The 20,267-nt window shown below is 35.3% G+C and overlaps 1 pseudogene across 1 annotated transcript; it reads left to right on the top strand.

Moving 5' to 3' along the window:
* The first annotated feature begins 10 nt into the window (after nt 1-10).
* LOC306652684 (valacyclovir hydrolase-like) lies at nt 11-790 on the top strand (annotated as a pseudogene). Its single transcript has one exon. The product of its transcript is annotated as a valacyclovir hydrolase-like (transcript).
* The last annotated feature ends 19,477 nt before the right edge of the window (nt 791-20,267 follow it).

Here is a 20,267-nt window from a genome sequence, read left to right as displayed (position 1 = left end):
GGTGGCCTAGGATCCTCAAGGATATGGACATTCCAGACCCCCAGATAGAGCCTTCCCAGTGGACTTTTTTGAAAGGGATGCAAAAGATGCTATTGATTTGATGAAGATGCTGAAGTTCAAGAAGCTCTCCCTGCTGGGATGGAGTGATGGTGGCATAACTGCACTCTTTGCTGCTACAAAATATCCATCTTATATCAATAAGATGGTTATTTGGGAAGCTAATACCTATGTCACTGAAGAAGATGAAATAATTTATCAGGGTATCCGGATGTTTCTAAATGGAGTGAAAAAAACAAGGAAGCCTCTAGAAGCCCTGTATGGATATGACTACCTGGCCAAAACCTGTGAAAAGTGGGTGGATGGCATAGGATAGTTTAAACATCTAGCAGATGGTAACATCTGTCGGTACTTGCTACCCCTGGTTCGATGTTCCACCCTAATTGTGCACAGGGAGAAGGATCCTCTTGTCCCACGTTTTCATGCTGACTTCATACATGAGCATGTGAAAGGGTCACGGTTACATCTTATGCCAGAAGGCAAACACAACCTGCATTTACATTTTGCTAATGAATTCAACAAGTTAGCAGAAGACTTCCTGCAATGAAAATGCCCCTAAGAACTTTTGTGTCATAGTGGTTCCTTAGCATCCCACTTCATCATGTCACTGCCTGTTAGTTACCATGATGCCCTGAAGCTCAGAAACTCCCTGCTTTACATCACAGTTCAGTTCACCTACCTTCCCAGGCTCTATACCCTCTGAACAATGTGATTCAGCAAACAGGAATAATGACTATGGGCAGCAGTTTCTAGCTTTAATAGTTACAGAGATGAAATCTTATTTTTGAACATAAATTTGTGAGTTTGTCATTGTCTTAGAAGCAAATCCCTGCCATATTTTATTGTTTTTATTTTATTATTATTATTATTTGTTTTTTTTTGCAGTGCTGGGGATCGAACCCAGGGCCCTGTTTTTGTAAGGCAAGCACTTTGCCAACTGAGCTATCTCTCCAGCCCCATATTTTATTTTCAAATAAACTTTAAGTGAAGAAAAAAATAAAAAAGAATCCCAGATATCAATATCAGACACTTGCGCTCCAAATGATTCACAAAGAAATGGGGCTCTGAATTGAAAAGAGTAAGTAGACTCTTTCCTTAATTTGTTTCTGTGTTTTCTGTTATTATTAGATGGAAGATATTGACCTTATAAGTTAGAAAGCTGAATACAAAAATATATTCTACCCAGAGAATGGGTACTCCACCAGTAAGGTATAAATATCCAGCATACATAACTCAGAAAGCTTCATGCACCCCCAAAACAACCTAACAAATAAATGGGTAAAAATACTGAGAAGAAATTTTTTAAAAGATGAAACACGAATGGACAATGACTATACAAAAAATGTTCAACATCTCTAGCAATCAGGAAAATTCAATACAATAAGATTTGAGATCACTCCAGTTGGAATGGTAATGATCAAGAATACAATGATAAATGCTGACAAGAATGTGAAGAGAAAGGAAACTTGTGCATTGTTGGAAGCACTGTAGACTAGTACAATCATTCTGGAAAGCAGTTTGAAGATTCCTCATAAAACTAGAGAAGGAACCACAACATCCAACTCCTATTTATTTTTTGTAAAATAACAAAAATCAGCATACTACAGTGATACAGCTCCTTCAATGTTTATAGTAGTCCAATTCACAAGAATTGCAATATAAAATCAATTCAGGAACTTTTCTCTGCTTTTTTCTTCTCCTCTCCTCACTTTCATGCTTCTCTCTCTCCTCCTTGCTTTCATGTTGTCTCCTCACTTTTCACACTCTCTCTTGCACTCTCTCCCTCTCTTTTTCTCTCACTTTTCTCTCTTACCCTCCAGGGAGACACTCTGTTTGCTTAATAAACCCTCTTATGTAAAAAATAATAATAATAAATAAATAAATAAAATAAAATCAATCCAGATGCCCATCAATGGATGAAAGGATTCAGAATTTTTGTATATATACACAATGTCATTCTACTTACCGTATAGAAGAATTAAACTATGTCAACTGCTAGTGAATTGGTGGAAATGGAGAATATCATGTTAAATGAAAAAAGTCTAACTGAGAATCTCAAAGGTCAAATTTATTCTCTCCTTAGTGGAAGCTAGAGTAAAATAAAGGAAAGGAGGAGAAAAGGACATAATTATGAGAAGATATAGGGAAGATCATGGTGTAGAAGAATATTGAGGGGCCAACTGGAAGGACTGGAAAGAAAAGGCAATGGAGAATGAACTCTTCAAAAATGATGGCATGTGCATGCATAAATATACCACATGGAATTTCACTGGTATTAATAAGTAAAAAGAATCAATAAAAACTAAATAAATACACAAGGGAAAGGATGCCTATTAGAGAAGAGGAAAGAGATCAATGGAGGGGAGGAGGGACAGAGGGAAAGAGGGCAGGAAAGGGATTGAACCATGAACTAAAATCAAATTCCATGCATGTGTAATTTTTTTGGGATAAATCTGACAATACTACTATGTACAACAATGACTATCTATATATTATATACTCAACTCCTATGTGTAACTACTAATAGCAAATAAAAATAAGGCTATGAAATATGTTCTCAGTCTTAATGCAATTCTAAGACTCTAATACACATCTACTTTTCAAAATTCTTTTACTCTGATGCCATTTTAGTTGCTACTTAATGTGATATAGAAATTTAGGCAAAAGATAATTCAGAAATTGTACATATCAATGAGCTTGATATTGATCAATATTGATGAACTATTGTTTGCATAATTAAAGACACTAAATTATTTTCATTTTTAATTCACAAAGCTGAGGAGAAAGAGAAGGTGTTGCTTGAAATGGGCATTTTTTTTAATTTGTATTTTTAATTTGTATAAATGTGTAACCTAACAAAGCTTAAACTATTACAATGGGAAGGTAATATTTCCAATGAGAAAAATGTTTTTTAAATGCTAATTTATGAGAATTGGTAGACAGTAGAGTATAGGAAGCTGCATTTCAAGCTATAAGAACAAAGCAGTGGGTGTGAAGCTTCTTAGGCTAGATGGGTGAAGGAGAGATTTTACCAAAATTAAATACTGAACACTGAAACTGAAAGAGCTTTATAGACTCAGAAATTTAGTATGAGAACCAGAATAAAAATACCATAGCCCACCACCAGTGTCTGCTGGAGTGGATTTGGCACAGCTTTGTGGATTTACAAGTGTGAGCAGAGGAGGCTAAATTACAACCTGCACCTTGGAATGTATTGGTACAGAGAAACCCAATATCAAAAATACTGCCTAAACTTACACAACTCAGAGACTGCACTATATATTGGTGAATAAAAACTATACTTTGGTGCTTAAAAATCAAGCTCTGTGTCTGAACTGGCCATGAAGAGCTGAGGTGGAGCCACTTGGGGATAAGTGTGCCACTATGGCATCTGCAGGACCTGTGACATCAGGAAACACATATTATGCATGTGTACACACACACACACACACACACACACAGAAATGCACAGCTGCAATATCATACAGGTGACTATTAAGGGGCCTAGGCTGTGCATGACAGAACATGAGAGAAATGGACAGAGTAGACTGTACATAGGGAGATTCAAGCTGAAAAGGAAATGCAGGGCTCTACTCCTTTCTCCTTTGTGTTTGGCATCTCAAAGTTCATTTGAAAGGGGACAACAGCATGAACAGGTGAGGGTGAATTCACTCAAAGCTTAAATCCAGAGAGACTTGCCCATGGCTGCAGTGAGTGGAGAATCAGCCCCATGAACCATCACTGGATTTCTTGGGAGGCTCCTGAGTACAAGTTCCACTGAATTGACTGGCTGCTGTGTAGCCGAGGAGCAGGTCAATTAATTCTCTCCAAAGAAGGTCCCATGCAGCAAATCCTGATTAGATCTGAAGCCAATTACATCTCACAGCCAGCTGCTGGAACATCCCTTAAATAAAGCTGCAGAAGTAGCCTGGGAGTGCACCAAACTGGTCCTAATGGATTATAAGCCAACTGACATTAAGCCCTAACACATTCCACTGCATGCAGGAGAGAAGAAAATCTGTCTTAAATAAAACAGCTTCAGTATTAGAACACATCAAATGGTAACACAAAAACAGGAAGAGGTTAACACCTCCTTCCCTTGCTCTAACAGTACATAACTCAAGAAAAACTGAAAAGAAATACTATTGGAAATAGAAAAGGACCACCCATTCCAGTCAAATATTTTATCACCTCAGTGGAGTTTTCATTTGTCTCTTAAGATTTTGGATAGTTTAACCTTTTTGTTATGTCTTATTACTTTTTATTCTGTTCACGTGTGTGGGTGCCTCTGAGTTCCAGCTGTGCTGTCTGGTTCAGAAACATACATAAATACGTGTATTTGTCTCTTTTCTCTCATATATAAATAATGTAATATAATTATTTGCTTTTAGCGTTTCTTGTAAGGGATCAGCTTTTTGGATTGTATATCATGGTTTATTTTGTATTATTTTTGTTATTTTTTTTCCTTTTTTTGTTATTTTTTTTATTGTTTACAAATGGGATACATGTTGTTTCTCTGTTTGTACATGGCGTAAAGGCATACCATTTGTGTAATCACAAATTTACATAGAGTAATGTTGTTTGATTCATTGTTATTTTTTCCCTTCCCCAACACTCAATCTCTTTTTTAAAATTTAGTTGTAGATGTACAAATATTCCTATTTAATTCATTCTTATTTGGTGCTGAGGATCAAACCCAGTGCCTCACTTGTGCTAGGCAAGTGCTCCACCACTGAGCATCAATCCCAGCCCTCTCATTCTCTCTTATCTCCTACTAGCAAATTCTATTGTTCTCTTTCCCTTTCACCCAAAACCTTGTTTCTTCTATATTTCTCACCCTCTTATGAACATTACCTACCTATCTGTGTTCTCTGTCCAGTTTCTTATAAATCTTAAAAAACATTCTGAGACACATTCTTTTTCCCTAATTAACTGTATTTTTACATTGTAACTCCTGCCCCCACCATTAAAGCTACTACAATCATTACTGTTGTTGGTGATATGGCTGACACCTGCTATTGGATTTAAAGCTACAGGTAGTTCATGGTTACTGGTTTTACTTTTAACAATTACTGAATTCACTGTTCTACTTTATTGGTACCAACTAATGTTTAAGACATCAGTGTAGGATCTGGAAATTTATTTTTTAACTCTTTGGTATGTCTGCAACAGTAATCACTATTGTCTATTGCAACCATATTCCATGATGTGCTGGGAATCCATAGTGACACCAAGAGGTCAGAGGTGGAGAGAATCTGCTGCTGAACTAAGCATTCCATGACATTACTTCAACTCAGAATAAGAAGGAGAAAAAATGTCCAAACCATTAACAATAATCCAAGGAGGAATAAAAGAGAGGAAACTTGGGACAAACTCCTTGGCATCTACTCATATTAAAAACAGAGATGTCCCAGAAAAAATAAATAATAATAAATAATTACACTTAAAAGACATTTGGAAAAAGAAGAAGAAGAATCCATCATAATTGGTACACAAGACCAAGATTCCTGAAAACATGAGAAAACAGACAAATATAATCCCTCCCAAATTTACAATCCCCCAACAATGTTCCCACTGATGAGGTGAACTAAAACCCAGGGAAAGAGTGTTTTAATAAACCTAATTATCAAAATGACCCATGAACTAGAAGAAAATATAAGGGAGGAATTAAGAGAGAAATTACAGGAGATGAAAGGCCACTTTATTAAAGAAATACAATTATTGAAAAGAAACCAAACAGAACTCCTACAAATGAAAGTCATGATCAATCAAGTTAATATTTCACTTGAAAGCATCACTGACAGATTAGATTGCAAAGAAAATAGAGACTCAGTCCTTGAAGACAGGACTTCAGGCATTGAAGATGAACTGTATGTTCTTGAGGACACAGATGGTACTACAGGGAAAAACTGTAGAACATGACCATGACATGCAAGAACTCAAGGACAACTTCAAAAGACCAAACCTGAAAATAATTGAGACAAAAGAGAATATGAAGATACCAACTAAAGGCCTAAATAACATTTTCAAAGAGGTAGTTGCACACAACTTTTCCCATAGGAGAAATGAGATAGATATCCACAAAAAGAAGACTTACAGGACCCCAAAGAGGGGGCTTAGAGTTAAAAGAGAAGCTTGCTGAGAAATACTATAATCAAAATGCCTAGCATATAGAAAAAGGAAAGAATATTAAAAGCCACAAGAAGGAAACAACAGGTCACAAATTATAAACAATTCAATAAGGCTCACTTCTAATTTATCAGTTAAGACACTAAATTCAAGAAGTCATGGCATGAGATATTCCAAGCCCTAAAAGAAAACAACTGTCAGCAAAGATTACAATATACAGAAAAACACAGTTTAACATTTGAGGGGGAAATAAAAACATTCAATGACAAGAATTTCTGTAGATTAAATACAAGTGAAATATTTTTACAGTAAAAAAGTCAAAATACAAAAAGAATTCATGGGGACCATGACAGCATTACAAAGCATACTCAAAGATATACTACACAGAGAGGAACTGAAAAACAATTCTTAATGACCATGAACTGAGGAAGTTAAACAGAAGAATAATCCACTAAATGAGAAACAAATCAGGATAAAATATAACAAAAATTATGACAGGAAACAACAATCACATATCCATGCTAACAATAAATGTTAATGGTTTTAATTTCTCAATTAAAAGACACAGATTAGTAGAATGTGTCAAAGCCAGAATACAACTCTATGATGCTAAGAAAAGACAGTTTATAGGCAAAAACAATCCCTTACTGAAGGTAAAAGGATGGCAAAATATATATATATTTTCCAGGCATATGGTCAAAGAAAACAGGCAGGAGTAGCTATTTTTCAATTCTTGTCAAATAAATTTCAAGGAAAAATTAATCAGAAGAGAAAAAGAAGGCCAATTTATCCCAGTAACATGAACAATCCAACAAGAAGTTACAAGAGTAGTTAACAGTTATGCCACAAATGTGAACATACACAATTACACACAAGAAATACTACATAATAACATTATACTCTGTATTATGCTAAATGAGTTAAATCCCAACCCCCAAACACTGGGTGATTTCAACACACCCCTGTCACCAATAGACAGGTCATCAAAGTGTCAAACATACTTAAAGCCTAATCAACACTATAATAAAGTGGACCTAACTGATAACCAACATAATAGTCCAATCTCAGAGAGCTGAATTTACTTTCTCAGCAACACTGAAAATGTATTCAAAATAGATCATATTTATGGCTAAAAATCAAATATTAGCAAGTCAAAATCTGATGTAATCCCAAGTAATCTATTAGAAAAGAAAAAAATGTAAATGACATAAATACAGGGAGGTTGAACAATGCTCACCTAACTGAAGAACTGATCAAAAAAGAAATGAGAATAGAAATTAAGAAATTCTTAGAAACTAATGAGATCAAAGACTGAGCATATCAATGTATCTGGGATTGTATAAAAGCAGTTCTATGGCACTGTTTGCCTACATTTAAAAACTTGACAGATTCAAAATAAATAAGCCTATATTCCACCTCAAGTCCTTGGAAAAAGAATAGACTAACCCCCAAAATCAGTAGAAGATGGGAAATATTAAGATCAAAGCAAAAATCAATGAAATTAAGACTAATTGAACAATACATAAGATCAATGTAATGAAGAGTTGGTTCTTTGAAAAAGACAAAGTGACAAACTAACTAAAATAAGGAGGAAAAAAAATCAACAATATCCATGATAGAAAGGAGATTGCACCCTAGATCCTTCTGAAATCCAGAGGTTTATCTGAATCTATGTTGAAAATTTATACTTCAATAAATAGCAATATCTAGAAAACATTTACACATTTCTTGACACATATGACCTGCCCAAATTGAAATAGAAAAATGTGTAATATCTATACAGACCAAAATCAAGTAATAAATTGAAATACCAATTTAAAATCTTCCACAATATGAAAGCTCAGACCCTAACAGATTCTCAGTTGAGTTCTACCAAACCTTTTCAGAAAAACTAACAGCATTATGTCTCAAATTATTCCATGAAGTTGGAAGGGAGGAAAATTTCCCAAATATGTTTTATGAATCTGGTATAACCCTCATACCAAAACATACAAAGACATATCAAGGAAAGAAAATTACAGAGCCATAACCCTGATAAGTATAGATGCACACATCCTTAAAATATTATCAAACCATATTCAAAATGATGATGCACAAAGAATAAGTGGGTTCATCCATGTATGCAAGGTCAGTTCAATATACACAAATCTATAAATGTGATTCATCCCTTAAACAGATTTATGGGTAAAAGTTATGCAACCATATTAATAAGTGCAGAAAAGACCTTGGATAAAATCTACCACCCATTTATTTTAAAAACAATGGAGAAGCTAGGGATCAAAGTTACTTACCTCAACATTTTAAAGGCCATTTATGACAAACCCAAAACCAATAAACTAAATGGAGAAAACCTAAAAGCATGTCCACTAAATTCAGGAAAAATACAAGACTGTACACTCACCATTCATGTTTAATACAGTCCTCAAACGTTTACCAGTAACCAGGTAAGAAAAGAAAAAGAATACAAATAGGAGAAATCAAACTTTGCTGAAAACATGATCCTATATCTAGAAAATAAAAATGGCTTCACCAGAAGATTATAGAGCTCATAAAGGAATTAAGAAAAGTAGTAGGATAAAAATCAACACCCTTAAATCAGTCATTTTCTTATACCACAACAATGATTCAGCTGAGGAAGGAATCAAGGAAAACATCTCATTCACCATAACATCAAAAAATTAAATACTTGGGGATTAATTTATCCAAGCAGGCAAAAGAGCTCTACAACATAAATAATAGAACACTGAAGAAAAAGAACATTTAAGAACCAAGAAGATGGAAAGATATCACATTTTCATGAACAGGCTGAAACAATATGGTCATCATGGCCAAACAATCAAAAGCTATATACAGATCCAATACAATCCCAATTAAAATGCAAATCACCTTCTGGACAGAGTTAGGAATAGTCAACTCTTAGATTTACTTGGAAGAATAAGAAATCCAGAATAACTAAACAATAGTAAGCAAGATATTTGAAGCAGGAGACATGAAATTACCTTAGTTAAAATTAAGCAACAGAAAAATAGCAGCAAAAACATGATATTGGCATCAAAATAGATATGAAGAGAAATCAAATAGAATGGAAGCCACAGAGCAAAATCCACAAACCTCTAGCCATATGATATTTGACAAAGTTGCCAGAAATGGATTTTAGGGAAATGATACCCTTTATAATAAATGGTGCTGGGACAAATGGAGAAGTGTTTGTTGAAAACAAAATTAGACCCTGGTCTTTCACTCTGCACAACCCTGAAATTGAAATGGATCAAAGATTAAAAATGAGACCTGATAATTTCAGCTCCTAGAAGAAAACATAGTGTCAACTCTCCAACATTAAAGGGCTGGCATCAGCTTCTTTAGGAAGCCCTATAAAGTGCAGAAACTAAAACCAAGGATCAATATTTGGAATGACACCAAACTGAAAAGTGTCTGCACAGCAAAGGAAATGATTAAAACTGTGAAAAGCGAGCCTACAGAATGAGAGAAAATCTAGGCAATTTCTTTTATTCCTTTTAATTACATTAATTCCCTATTAATTACTTCAATGAGGGACTTATATCCAGAATACTCAAGAATTAAAACCCACCAAAAAAAAAAAAAAAAAAAAAACCCAATCTATAGGAAGGCATGCAACTGTGCACACAGAAAAACTGTGTGTTTTTCTCAAAAGAAAAAACACAGTTGAAAAACAAAAATAGGAAAAATGTTCAACATCAATAGCAATCAAGGAAATCCTACATAAGATTCAATCTCACTCTGGTCACAATGGTAATGATCAAGAACACAGAAATCAGTAAAACCCAGCGAGGTTGTGGGGAGAAAGGAACACCTGTGCATTGTAGGTGAACTGGAGAATAACACTCTGGAGAGCAGTGTGGCGAGTCCTCAAAAAGCTTTGGGTGCCTGGGAGGTCAAGGTGGTGGAATAAAGCAGGTTACTTTCCTGACTGCTCCATGGGGTTAAAAACCAAGAAAGAAGACAGGCAGCTTCCCAGTGAGGTTGAAGAATGAAAAAAAAAGGGTGTGGCTTTCTGGAACTTAATACTGGAAAATCAAAGCAGATAAAATGAGGAAGAAACCTCCAGTGTCATAGCCGTTGCTGCAGCTGGAGACACCAGTCAGAGTGGCACCTCTCTGGGCACAGTGGAGGGAAAGGAAATCAAGGAAACCCATGATTTTAGAAGGAGTGAGGCATGCTTGTATTCAGTTTTCAGATCAAAGCCACTGCCTGACTAATCAGAAAGGTTCACTTCACAGAAGCTTTGTATAAAAAAAATCAAACTTTGTGTGGCATACAGAGGACAGAGGAAGGAAACATTTTGAAGTCACACATTGGGGACTGATGTCTTTGGGATCCAAATCCTAGCAAACCTGTGTCTGGTCCAAAATACAGGCCAGGCAAAAGCAAAATGCATGACAAAGTGTGTACCCAAGTTGCAAAGGGAAAATTAAACATGTGAAGTTTACACAGAGGACAATGGTCAAGGAATCCCACCTGGCACTCTGCCTCCTCCTCTAATTAAGCTGCTTGCAAGGCTGACTGGGAGATACAAGTCTGTCCAGGAATTAAAATGTGTGGGTATGCAAGAGACTGAGTTTGGACACTGAACTTGACACCATGAAATATACAGTCAGCAGGTGACATAGTGAACTAAGAATTGGCTCCTACACCACACAAGTCTGGGAGATTTCCCAGAATGGACTGGAAATTGCTGTGCTCTGGAGGTGCACTTATTGAGAATCTCCAGGCCAATTGGCATCCATTGAAAGAGCCTAGACCCTATCTATTCCCAAACCCTGCACCCAGCAGTTCCACATAGAGGATGGTCTTTCACAATGGCAACACCACCCTGAGGGTGCAGCAAGCATCACAATCCAGACAACCCCACCTATCTACTGAGTAGGGATGCTGAGAATATTTTGAGTAAAACAGACATTATTTACCTCATGTACATAAATGACTAAAAGATTGATGTGATCCTACAATATGTGTAATCAGAAAAATTGGAATACACTTCATTTGTGTATGATCTATCAAATGCATAAAAGCATTCTACTGTCATGTGCAACTAATTAGAACAAATATTAAAATATCTAAAAAGAAATGTCAGAAAATTTCCCAAACCTAAAGAATAAAATGGAAAATCAGATGCAAGTGACTTATAAAATTCCAAAAAAAAAAAAAAAAAAATTAAAACACATTCACACAAAGGTATATTAGTATGAAAATGAAATCCAGATTAAGGATAGAATTTTAAAGACTGCCATATAAAATCAACAAGTCACATTTAGAGGGAACCCAATCTGTATCTCAGCTGATTTCTCAGCCCAGACCCTCAGAGCTAGAAGTCTCTAGGAACATTATATATCAAACTCTGAAAGAATATGGATGCCAGCCAAAAAAAATCTATGCCCAGAAAAATTAAGCTTCATAACTGATGATGAAATAAATCTTTCCATTATAAGTACAAGTTAAAAGAATTCGGAGGAGAAAGCCTACTCTACAAAACATAGTGAATAAAATATTTCTTGAAGAAATAAGAAAAGTGAAGAACAGCAAAGGAAGGAACTACACTATAATAATTGACAAAGGAGAGAATAATTCATATTAAAAACCAGAAATAAATCAAAATGACAGTAAATAAAAATCATCTCAATAACAACATTAATGCTAATGATGTAAACACATCAATACAAATACATAGATGGTAGAGTGGATTAAAAAAGAAAACCCAACAATACACTGTCTCCAGGACACTTACCTCATCAGCAAAGGCATGCATAGACTGAAGGTAAAGACTGGGAAAAAAAAAAACATAACTCACGAGGATCTCATAAAGCAGCAGGAGATTTTATCCTCATATCAGAAAAAGTGAACTTCAATCCAAAGTTAATCAGAAGGACAAAGAAGGATATTTCATACTACTTCAGGGAATTACATTATCAACAAGACATTACAATCATAAATATTTATGCCCCAAACAAGGGAGGGTCTACATGCATTGAACAAAGCCTTCTCAATTTTTAGAATCAAATAGACCACAACACAATAATACTGGGTAACTTTAAGACACCCTTCTCACCACTGGAGTGATCCTCCAAAAGAAAACAGAGAAACTGTAGAACTAAAAAAATGCAATAAATAATTTAGACTTAGCAGACATATATAGGATATTTCATTCATCAAACACTGAATGTACCTTTTTCACAGCAGCACATGGATCCTTCTCTAAAATACACTGTATGTTATGCTGCAAAGCAACTCTTAACAAATGCACAAAATAGAGATAAAACTTTTTACTCTGTGAGAATAAAAATAGAATGAAATTAGAAATCAAAACTAAAATACAAAACAGAATCTTCTCTAACAATTGCAAACTAAACAATACTCTATTGAGTGACCAAAGTAGCATAAGAAATCAAGGATGAAATTTAAAAACAAACTAACATAGGTAAACGAGAATAGAAATACAACATATCAAAATCTCTGGGATGATATGAAGGCATTCAGTTCATTTAAAGAATAGAAAGTCCCCAATAAATAACCTAATATTTCATAACAATTCACCAGAAAAAGAAAGAAGACATGGAATAATTAAAATCAGAGCTGAAATAAATGAAATTGAAAAAAAATACTCAAACTAGCAATACAACAAAAAGTTTATTCTATCAAAAAGTAAATGAAGGGGAAATCCAAGATGGCAGACTAGAGGGAGGCTGTGTTCCTTGTCACTCCATAACTCCAGTTTCAAGCAGAGGATATCTGTTTCTTGGTGAGGAAGTTTTTGCTGCTTCTGATCCCCTGCTGTTTACCCCATTTGTCTACTGTGATCACGTGCAGTCTGCCAGCATATTGATGCCTTTTTTGAGTGCAGATTGCTCACTGTCAGGTCCCTATCATCCGCCGTTTGCCTGCCTCTCAACTGTCCATCTCCTGCCTTAAAACTATCCATCACCCAACGCACAAGATTCACCTCCCGATCGTCCAACAACAGTCAGCAAACTGATCGCTGATGACCAGTAGAGCACCAGCTACCTGCTGTTGCTTAAGTTCACTATTACAGTGCCTGCAGGTTTGATTACACGTGGCTGCCACCATTTTGAGAAAACAGCCAGGTCCCATAGGATCCCTGGCCAGACTTACTGAGCCACAACTCCAGGATCCCTCAGCCTGACCAATCACTCACTGCCTCTGGGGCCCTCACATCAACTAACTGCTCAATGCTGCCAGGACCTCCAGACCAAGTGACTGCGCCCTATCACCTGGACCCCAGACCAACTGATTGCATCTGGCCTCCAGGATCCCACAACCACACCAAACACACTGAACATCCAGGACTCCTGAATGACCAACCGCATTCCACCTCCAGGAACTCCAGCTGACGATATCCATGCCCTGAGCTGCAGCTCCCCATTTGCCAACATATTTGGAAGCCAGAGCAGCCATGTTGGATAATCCTGGAAGCCACAGCTCCGATCTTTAGGTGGGGCAAATACCATCCTGAGATGCCTGCAGGAGGCTTGAAGCTTATTGTCAGGTACCTCTCATGCATCAGGCTACTGAACACTGGGAGGTTTCATTACTATATGACTGTTATACTGTAGATTTTCGGTTTCTCCTTATAAAAAATGTGTTTTTATTTCTTTAATTTTCTTGCTCTTTTCCTTTTGTATATCTGTTCCCTCCAATCTCTTCTCCCTTTTTGCATGCTATCATCCAATTTCTTTTGATTACACTCTCACCATTTCTATTATCTAGAACTTCTGTATAATCTTTTCTTATCCCATTAACAGCCACATTCTACATCCCTCTGCATCCTCTTTGTCCTACATTAGAAACTGCAGACCTTACTGCAATTCTCTTTGTTTTATTGAAGATATTTTAACACATTCTGTTTATTGTGACAATTTTGTTATTGTCCTCATAGGAGCAATTTGGCCTACGATTGCATAGTGTCTGAATTGGGCACTGCTAATATTGATCTCCTCTTAAATAAAGGGTTTTGGAAACCTAAATGGTGACTGTAAGCCTATAGGGGAAAATCTGCAATACCCCAGATCTGCACTGCTAGAGGGGAAGATACATGAACAACATGAAAAAATAAGGGAAGAAAATGATCCAAACAAATCTAGATTCTATATTAATAGAATCCAATGACAGTATGTTAGAAGAAATGTCAGAAAAGGACTTCAGATTATACATGATTAAGATGATTTGCGATGCAAAGGATGAGATAAGAGAGAAAATTCAGGCAATGGAAGATAATACCAATAAGCTGAATGAGCAACTGCAAGAAGCAAAAGGTCATTTCAACAAAGAGATAGAGATTCTCAAAAAAAAATGGAAATACTTGAAATGAAAGAAACAATAAACCAAATAAAAAACTTAATGGAAAGCATCACCAAAAGACTAGACCACTTGGAAGACAGAACCTCAGACAATGAAGACAAAATATTTAACCTTGAAAATAAAGTTGCCCAAACCGAGAAGATGGTAAGAAATCATAAACAGAAGCTTCAAGAACTATGGGATATCATGGAAATACCAAATTTATGAATTATTGGGATTGAGGAAGGCACAGAGATACAAACCAAAGGAGTGAACAACCTATTCAATGAAATAATATCAGAATGAAATGGAAAATCAAATACAAGAGGTTTACAGAACACCAAATATACAAAATCACAACAGATCCACACCAAGGAACATTATAATGAAAATGCCTAATATTCAAAATAAAGATAGGATTTTGAAGGCCATGAGAAAAAAGCATCAGATTACATATAGGGGGACACCAATATGGACAGCAGCCGACTTCTCAACCCAGACTCTAAAAGCTAGAAGGGCCTGCAACAACATATTTCAAGCTCTGAAAGAACATGGTTGCCAATCAGGAATCCTTTACCCAGGAAAACTAACCTTTAGATTTGAGGATGAAATAAAATCCTTCCATGACAAACAAAAGTTATAAGAATTTACAAATAGAAAGCCTGTGCGACAGAATGTTCTCAACAAAATATTCCATGAGGAGGAAATGAAAAACAACAATGTAGGTCAGCAAAGGGAGGAACAACCATAGAGAAAAACCACTCAAAGGAGAAACCAAGTAAACAAAATCCAAATATAAGCCAAATGACTTGTTACACAAATCATATCTCAATAATAAACCTGAATGTTAATGGCCTAAACTCATCAATCAAAAGACATAGACTGGCAGAATACATTAAAAAGAAAACCCAACAATATGCTGCCTGCAGGAGACTCATCTCATGCAGAAAGACATCCACAGACTAAAGGTGAAAGGATGGGAAAAAGCCTACCATGCACTTGGACTCAGTAAAAAAAGCAGGTGTTCCCATCCTTATATCAGATAAAGTGGACTTCAAGCCAAAGTTAGTCAGAAGGGATAAAGAAGGACATTTCATACTGCTTAAGGGAAGCAAAAATCAGGAAAACATAACAATAGTATTTATGCCCCCAAAATGGTGCATCACTGTACATCAAACAAATCCTTCTCAATTTCAGGAATCACACACACCACAACACAATAATTCTCAGTGACTTTAATGCACAGCTATCACCAGTAGATAGATCTTCCAAACAAAAACCAACCAATAAAACCATAGAACTCAATAGCACAATCAATAACTGATATTTAATAGACAAATATGGAATATTCCATCCATCAATGAGCAAATTCACTTTCTTCTCAGCAGCACATGGAACCTTCTCAAAAATAGACCATATGTTATACCACAAAGCAGCCCTTAGGAAATGCGAAATAATAGAGATACTGCCTTGTGTTCTATCAAATCATAATGGACTGAGACTAGAAATCAGTGACAAAATACAAAACAGAAATTACTCCAACACCTGGAGACTAAATAATATGCTATTGAATTAAACATGGATAACAGAAAGTATCAGGAAGGAGATGAAAACATTCTTAGAGGTCAATGAGTTTGATGATACAACATATCAAAATCTCTGGGACACTATGAAAGCAACACAAAAAGGAAAATTCATTGCATGGAGCGCATTCCAGAAAAGAATGAAAAGTCAACAACAAAATGAACTAACATTACAGCTCAAAGCCCTAGAAGAAGAGGAACAGAATAACAGCAAAAGTAGTAGAAGACAGGAAATAATTAAAATCAGAGCTGAAATCAATGAAATTGAAACAAAAGAAACAATTCAAAAAATTGACAAAATAAAAAGTTGGTTCTTTGAAAAAGTAAACAAAATAGACAAACCCTTAGCCAAACTAACAAAGAGGAGAGACAAAATTCAAAATATTAAAATCTGTGATGAAAAAGGAAATATCACGACAGACACCACTGAGATACATAACATAATTAGAAGCTACTTTGAAAATCTGTATTCCAACAAAATAGAATCTACAAAAGATACTGACAAATTTCTATGGACATATGGTCCTCCCAAACTGAACCAGGAGGATATACACAAGTTAAACAGATCAATATCAAGCAATGAAATAAAAGAAGCCATTAAAAATGTATGATCCAAAAAATCCCAGGACCAGATGGATTCTCAGCCAAGTTCTACAGGACCTTCAAAGAAGATCTCATTTCAATATTTCTCAAGTATTTCAGGAAATAAAAAAAGAGGTTACCCTACCAAACTCATTCTATGAAGCTACTATCACACTTATATCCAAGACAGGCAAAGACACATCAAGGAAAGAAAATTTTAGACCAATATCCTTGCTGAATATAGATGCAAAGATCCTTAACAAAATATTGGCAAACCGTATCCAAAAGCATATTAAGAAAATCATGCAGCACGCTCAAATAGGGTTCATCCCTGGAATGCAAGAATTGTTCAACATTTGGAAATCAATAAATATAAGCCATCATGTCAATAGACTTAAGGATAAGAATCATATGGTTATTTCAATTGATGCAGAAAAAGCATTCAACAAAATAAAACACCCCTTCATGCTCAAAACACTAGAAAATTAGGGATAGTAGGAACACACCTGAACATTGTAAAGGCTATTTATGCTAATCATATGCCCAACATCATTCTTTTTTTTTTCTTTTGTAACCTCCAGTCTTTATTAACCAACATCATTCTTAATGGAGAAAAACTGAAAACATTCCCTTTAAAAATGGGAACAAGACAGTGATGTTCTCTTTCACCACTTCTATTCAACATTGTCCTTGAAACTCTAGCCAAAGCAATTAGGCAGAATAAAAAAATTAAAAGGATACAAACTGGAAAAGAGGAACTTAAGCTGTCAGTATATGCTGATGACATGGTTATATATTTAGAGGATCCAAAAACCTCCTCCAGAAAACTTCTAGACCTCATCAATGAATTCAGCAAAATAGAAGGTTAAAATATCAACATGCATAAATCTAAAGCATTTTTATATGCAAGTGACAAAACAACTGAAAGGGAAATGAGGAAAACAACTTCATTTGCAATAGCCTCAAATAAAAAATGAAATACTTGGGAATCAATCTAACAAAAGAGGTAAAAGATCTCTACAATGAAAACTAAAAAACGTTGAAGAAAGAAATTGAGGAAAACCTTAGAAGATGGAAAGATCTCCCATGTTCTTGGATAGCCAGAAATAATATTGTCAAAATTGCCATACTACCAAAAGTGGTATACAGATTCAATGCAATTCCAATTAAAATTCCAACTATCTACCTTACAGAAATAGAGCAAGCAATTATGAAATTCATCTGGAAGAATAAGAATCCCAGTATAGCTAAAACGATCCTTAGCAGGAAGAATGAAGCAGAGAGTATCACAATACGAGAACTTCAACTATAATACAAAGCAATAGTAACAAATACGGCATGGTATTGGCACCAAAAGAGACAGGTAGGTCAATGGTGTAGAATAGACGATATGGACACAAACCTAAATAAACACAATTTTCTCATACTAGACAAATGTGCCAAAAATATGCAATGGAGAAAAGATAGCCTTTTCAATAATTGGTGCTGGGAAAACTGGAAATCCATATGCAACAGAATGAAACTAAACCCCTATCTCTCACCCTGCATAAAAATCAACTCAAATTGGATCAAATACCTCGAAATCAGACCAGATACCTTGCATCTTATAAGAAATTTGGGTCCAAATCTTCACCTTGTTGTCTTAAGATCAGACTTCCTGAACAGGACTCCCATAGCACAAGAAATAAAAGCAAGAATCAACAACTGCAATAGATTCAAACTAAATAGCTTTCTCTCAGCAAAGGAAACTACCAGCAATGAAAACAGAGACCCTATAGAGTGGGAGAATATTTTTGCCACTCATACTTCAGATAGAGCTCTAATTTCCAGAATATATAAAGAACTGAAAAAACTCTACATGAAGAATACAAATAACCCTTTCAACAAATGGGCTAAGGATATGAACAGACACTTCACAAAAGAAGATCTACAAGCAATCAACAAACATATGAAAAAATGTTCACCATCTTTAGTAATAAGAGAAATGCAAATCAAAACTACCCTAAGATTCCATCTTACCCCAATTAGAATGGTGAATATCAAGAATACAAGCAACAATAGTTTTTGGAGAGGATGTGGAGAAAAAGGTACACTCATACATTGCTGATGGGGTGCAAATTAGTGCAGTCACTCTGGAAAGCAGTGTGGAGATTCCTTAGAAAACTTGGAATGAACCCACCATTTGACCCAGCTATCCCACTCCTCAGCCTATACCCAAAGGTCTTAAAATCAGCATACTACAGAGATACAGCTACATCAATGTTCATAGCTACTCAATTCACAATATCCAGACTGTGGAAACAACCTAGATGTCCTTCAATTGATGAATGGATAAAGAAACTGTGGTATCTATATGCAATGGAATATTACTCAGCTATAAAGATTAATAAAATTATGGATTTTGCAGGCAAATGGATGAAATTGGAGAATATCATGCTAAGTGAGATAAGCCAACCTCAAAAATCCAAAAGGCGAATGATCTCACTGATAAGTGGATGATGACACATAATGAAGGGTGGGAGGGGGGTAAGAATGGAGGGAGGATGGACTGTCTATAGGGAAAAGAGGAGTGGAGGGGTTGGGGGAAGGAAAAAAATAACAGAATAAATCAAACATCATTACCCTATGTAAATGTATGATTATGCAAATGGTATGCTGTTACTCCATGTACAATCAGAAACATGTATCCCATTTGTTTACAATAAAAAAGAATAAAAAAGAAAATTAAAAAAAGGTAAATGAAATTGATAAACCCTTAAACAAACTAATCAAGAAAAAGAGATAAAATGCAAATTCCTAAAATTCACAATGAAAATGAAAATATCACCATGGACACCACTGAAATACAGATGATATTCAGAAACTATTTTGAAAATTTATTCTCTAAAAAAATATAAAATGTTGAAGACATCAAAAATTTCTACAGACATATTAACTACCCAAATTTGATCAAAAAGACATAAGAAATTTAAACAGATAAAATTAAAGCAATGAATTTGAAGATGCATCAAATGCCTACCAAGAAAGAAAATTCCAGGACCAGATGGATTTTTAACTCAGTTCTATCACCCCTCAAAGAAAACAGCAATACTCCTCAATTTATTCCATGAAGTAAGGAAGGGATTAATTTTTCCAAAGTAATTGTATGAAGCTAATATCATCCTGATAACAAAAATCAAAAACAAAAAGCACATCAGGCAAAGAAATTTTCAGATCAATATTTCTGTTGAGTATATTTAAAAAAATTCTCAATATAGTAGTGGCAAGTTGCATTTGAAGACATATTTAAAAGGTAGTGCACAGTGCTCAAATGAGGTTCTTCCCAGTGAGCTAGTTTGTTTCAACATATGGAAATCCATACATATAATTCATCACATCAGCAGATTTAAAGGCAAAGATCACATGATTATGTCAATAAATGCCAAAAAGGCATTTGATAGAACATTCATTCATTTTCAAAACACAAGAAAAATTAGGGATAGTAGGATATACCTCTACATTGTAAAGGCTGTATATGCTAAACCCAAGGCCAACATCATTCTAAATGGAGGATAATTGAAATTGTTCTCTCTAAAAATTAGAATA

The sequence above is a fragment of the Sciurus vulgaris genome (genome assembly GCF_902686455.1).
Source record: "Sciurus vulgaris genome assembly, contig: HiC_scaffold_442_arrow_ctg1, whole genome shotgun sequence".
Classification (NCBI taxonomy): Eukaryota; Metazoa; Chordata; class Mammalia; order Rodentia; family Sciuridae; genus Sciurus; species Sciurus vulgaris.
The sequence above is the reverse complement of the archived record's forward strand: the minus strand, read 5'-3'. Positions and strand labels throughout refer to the sequence as shown.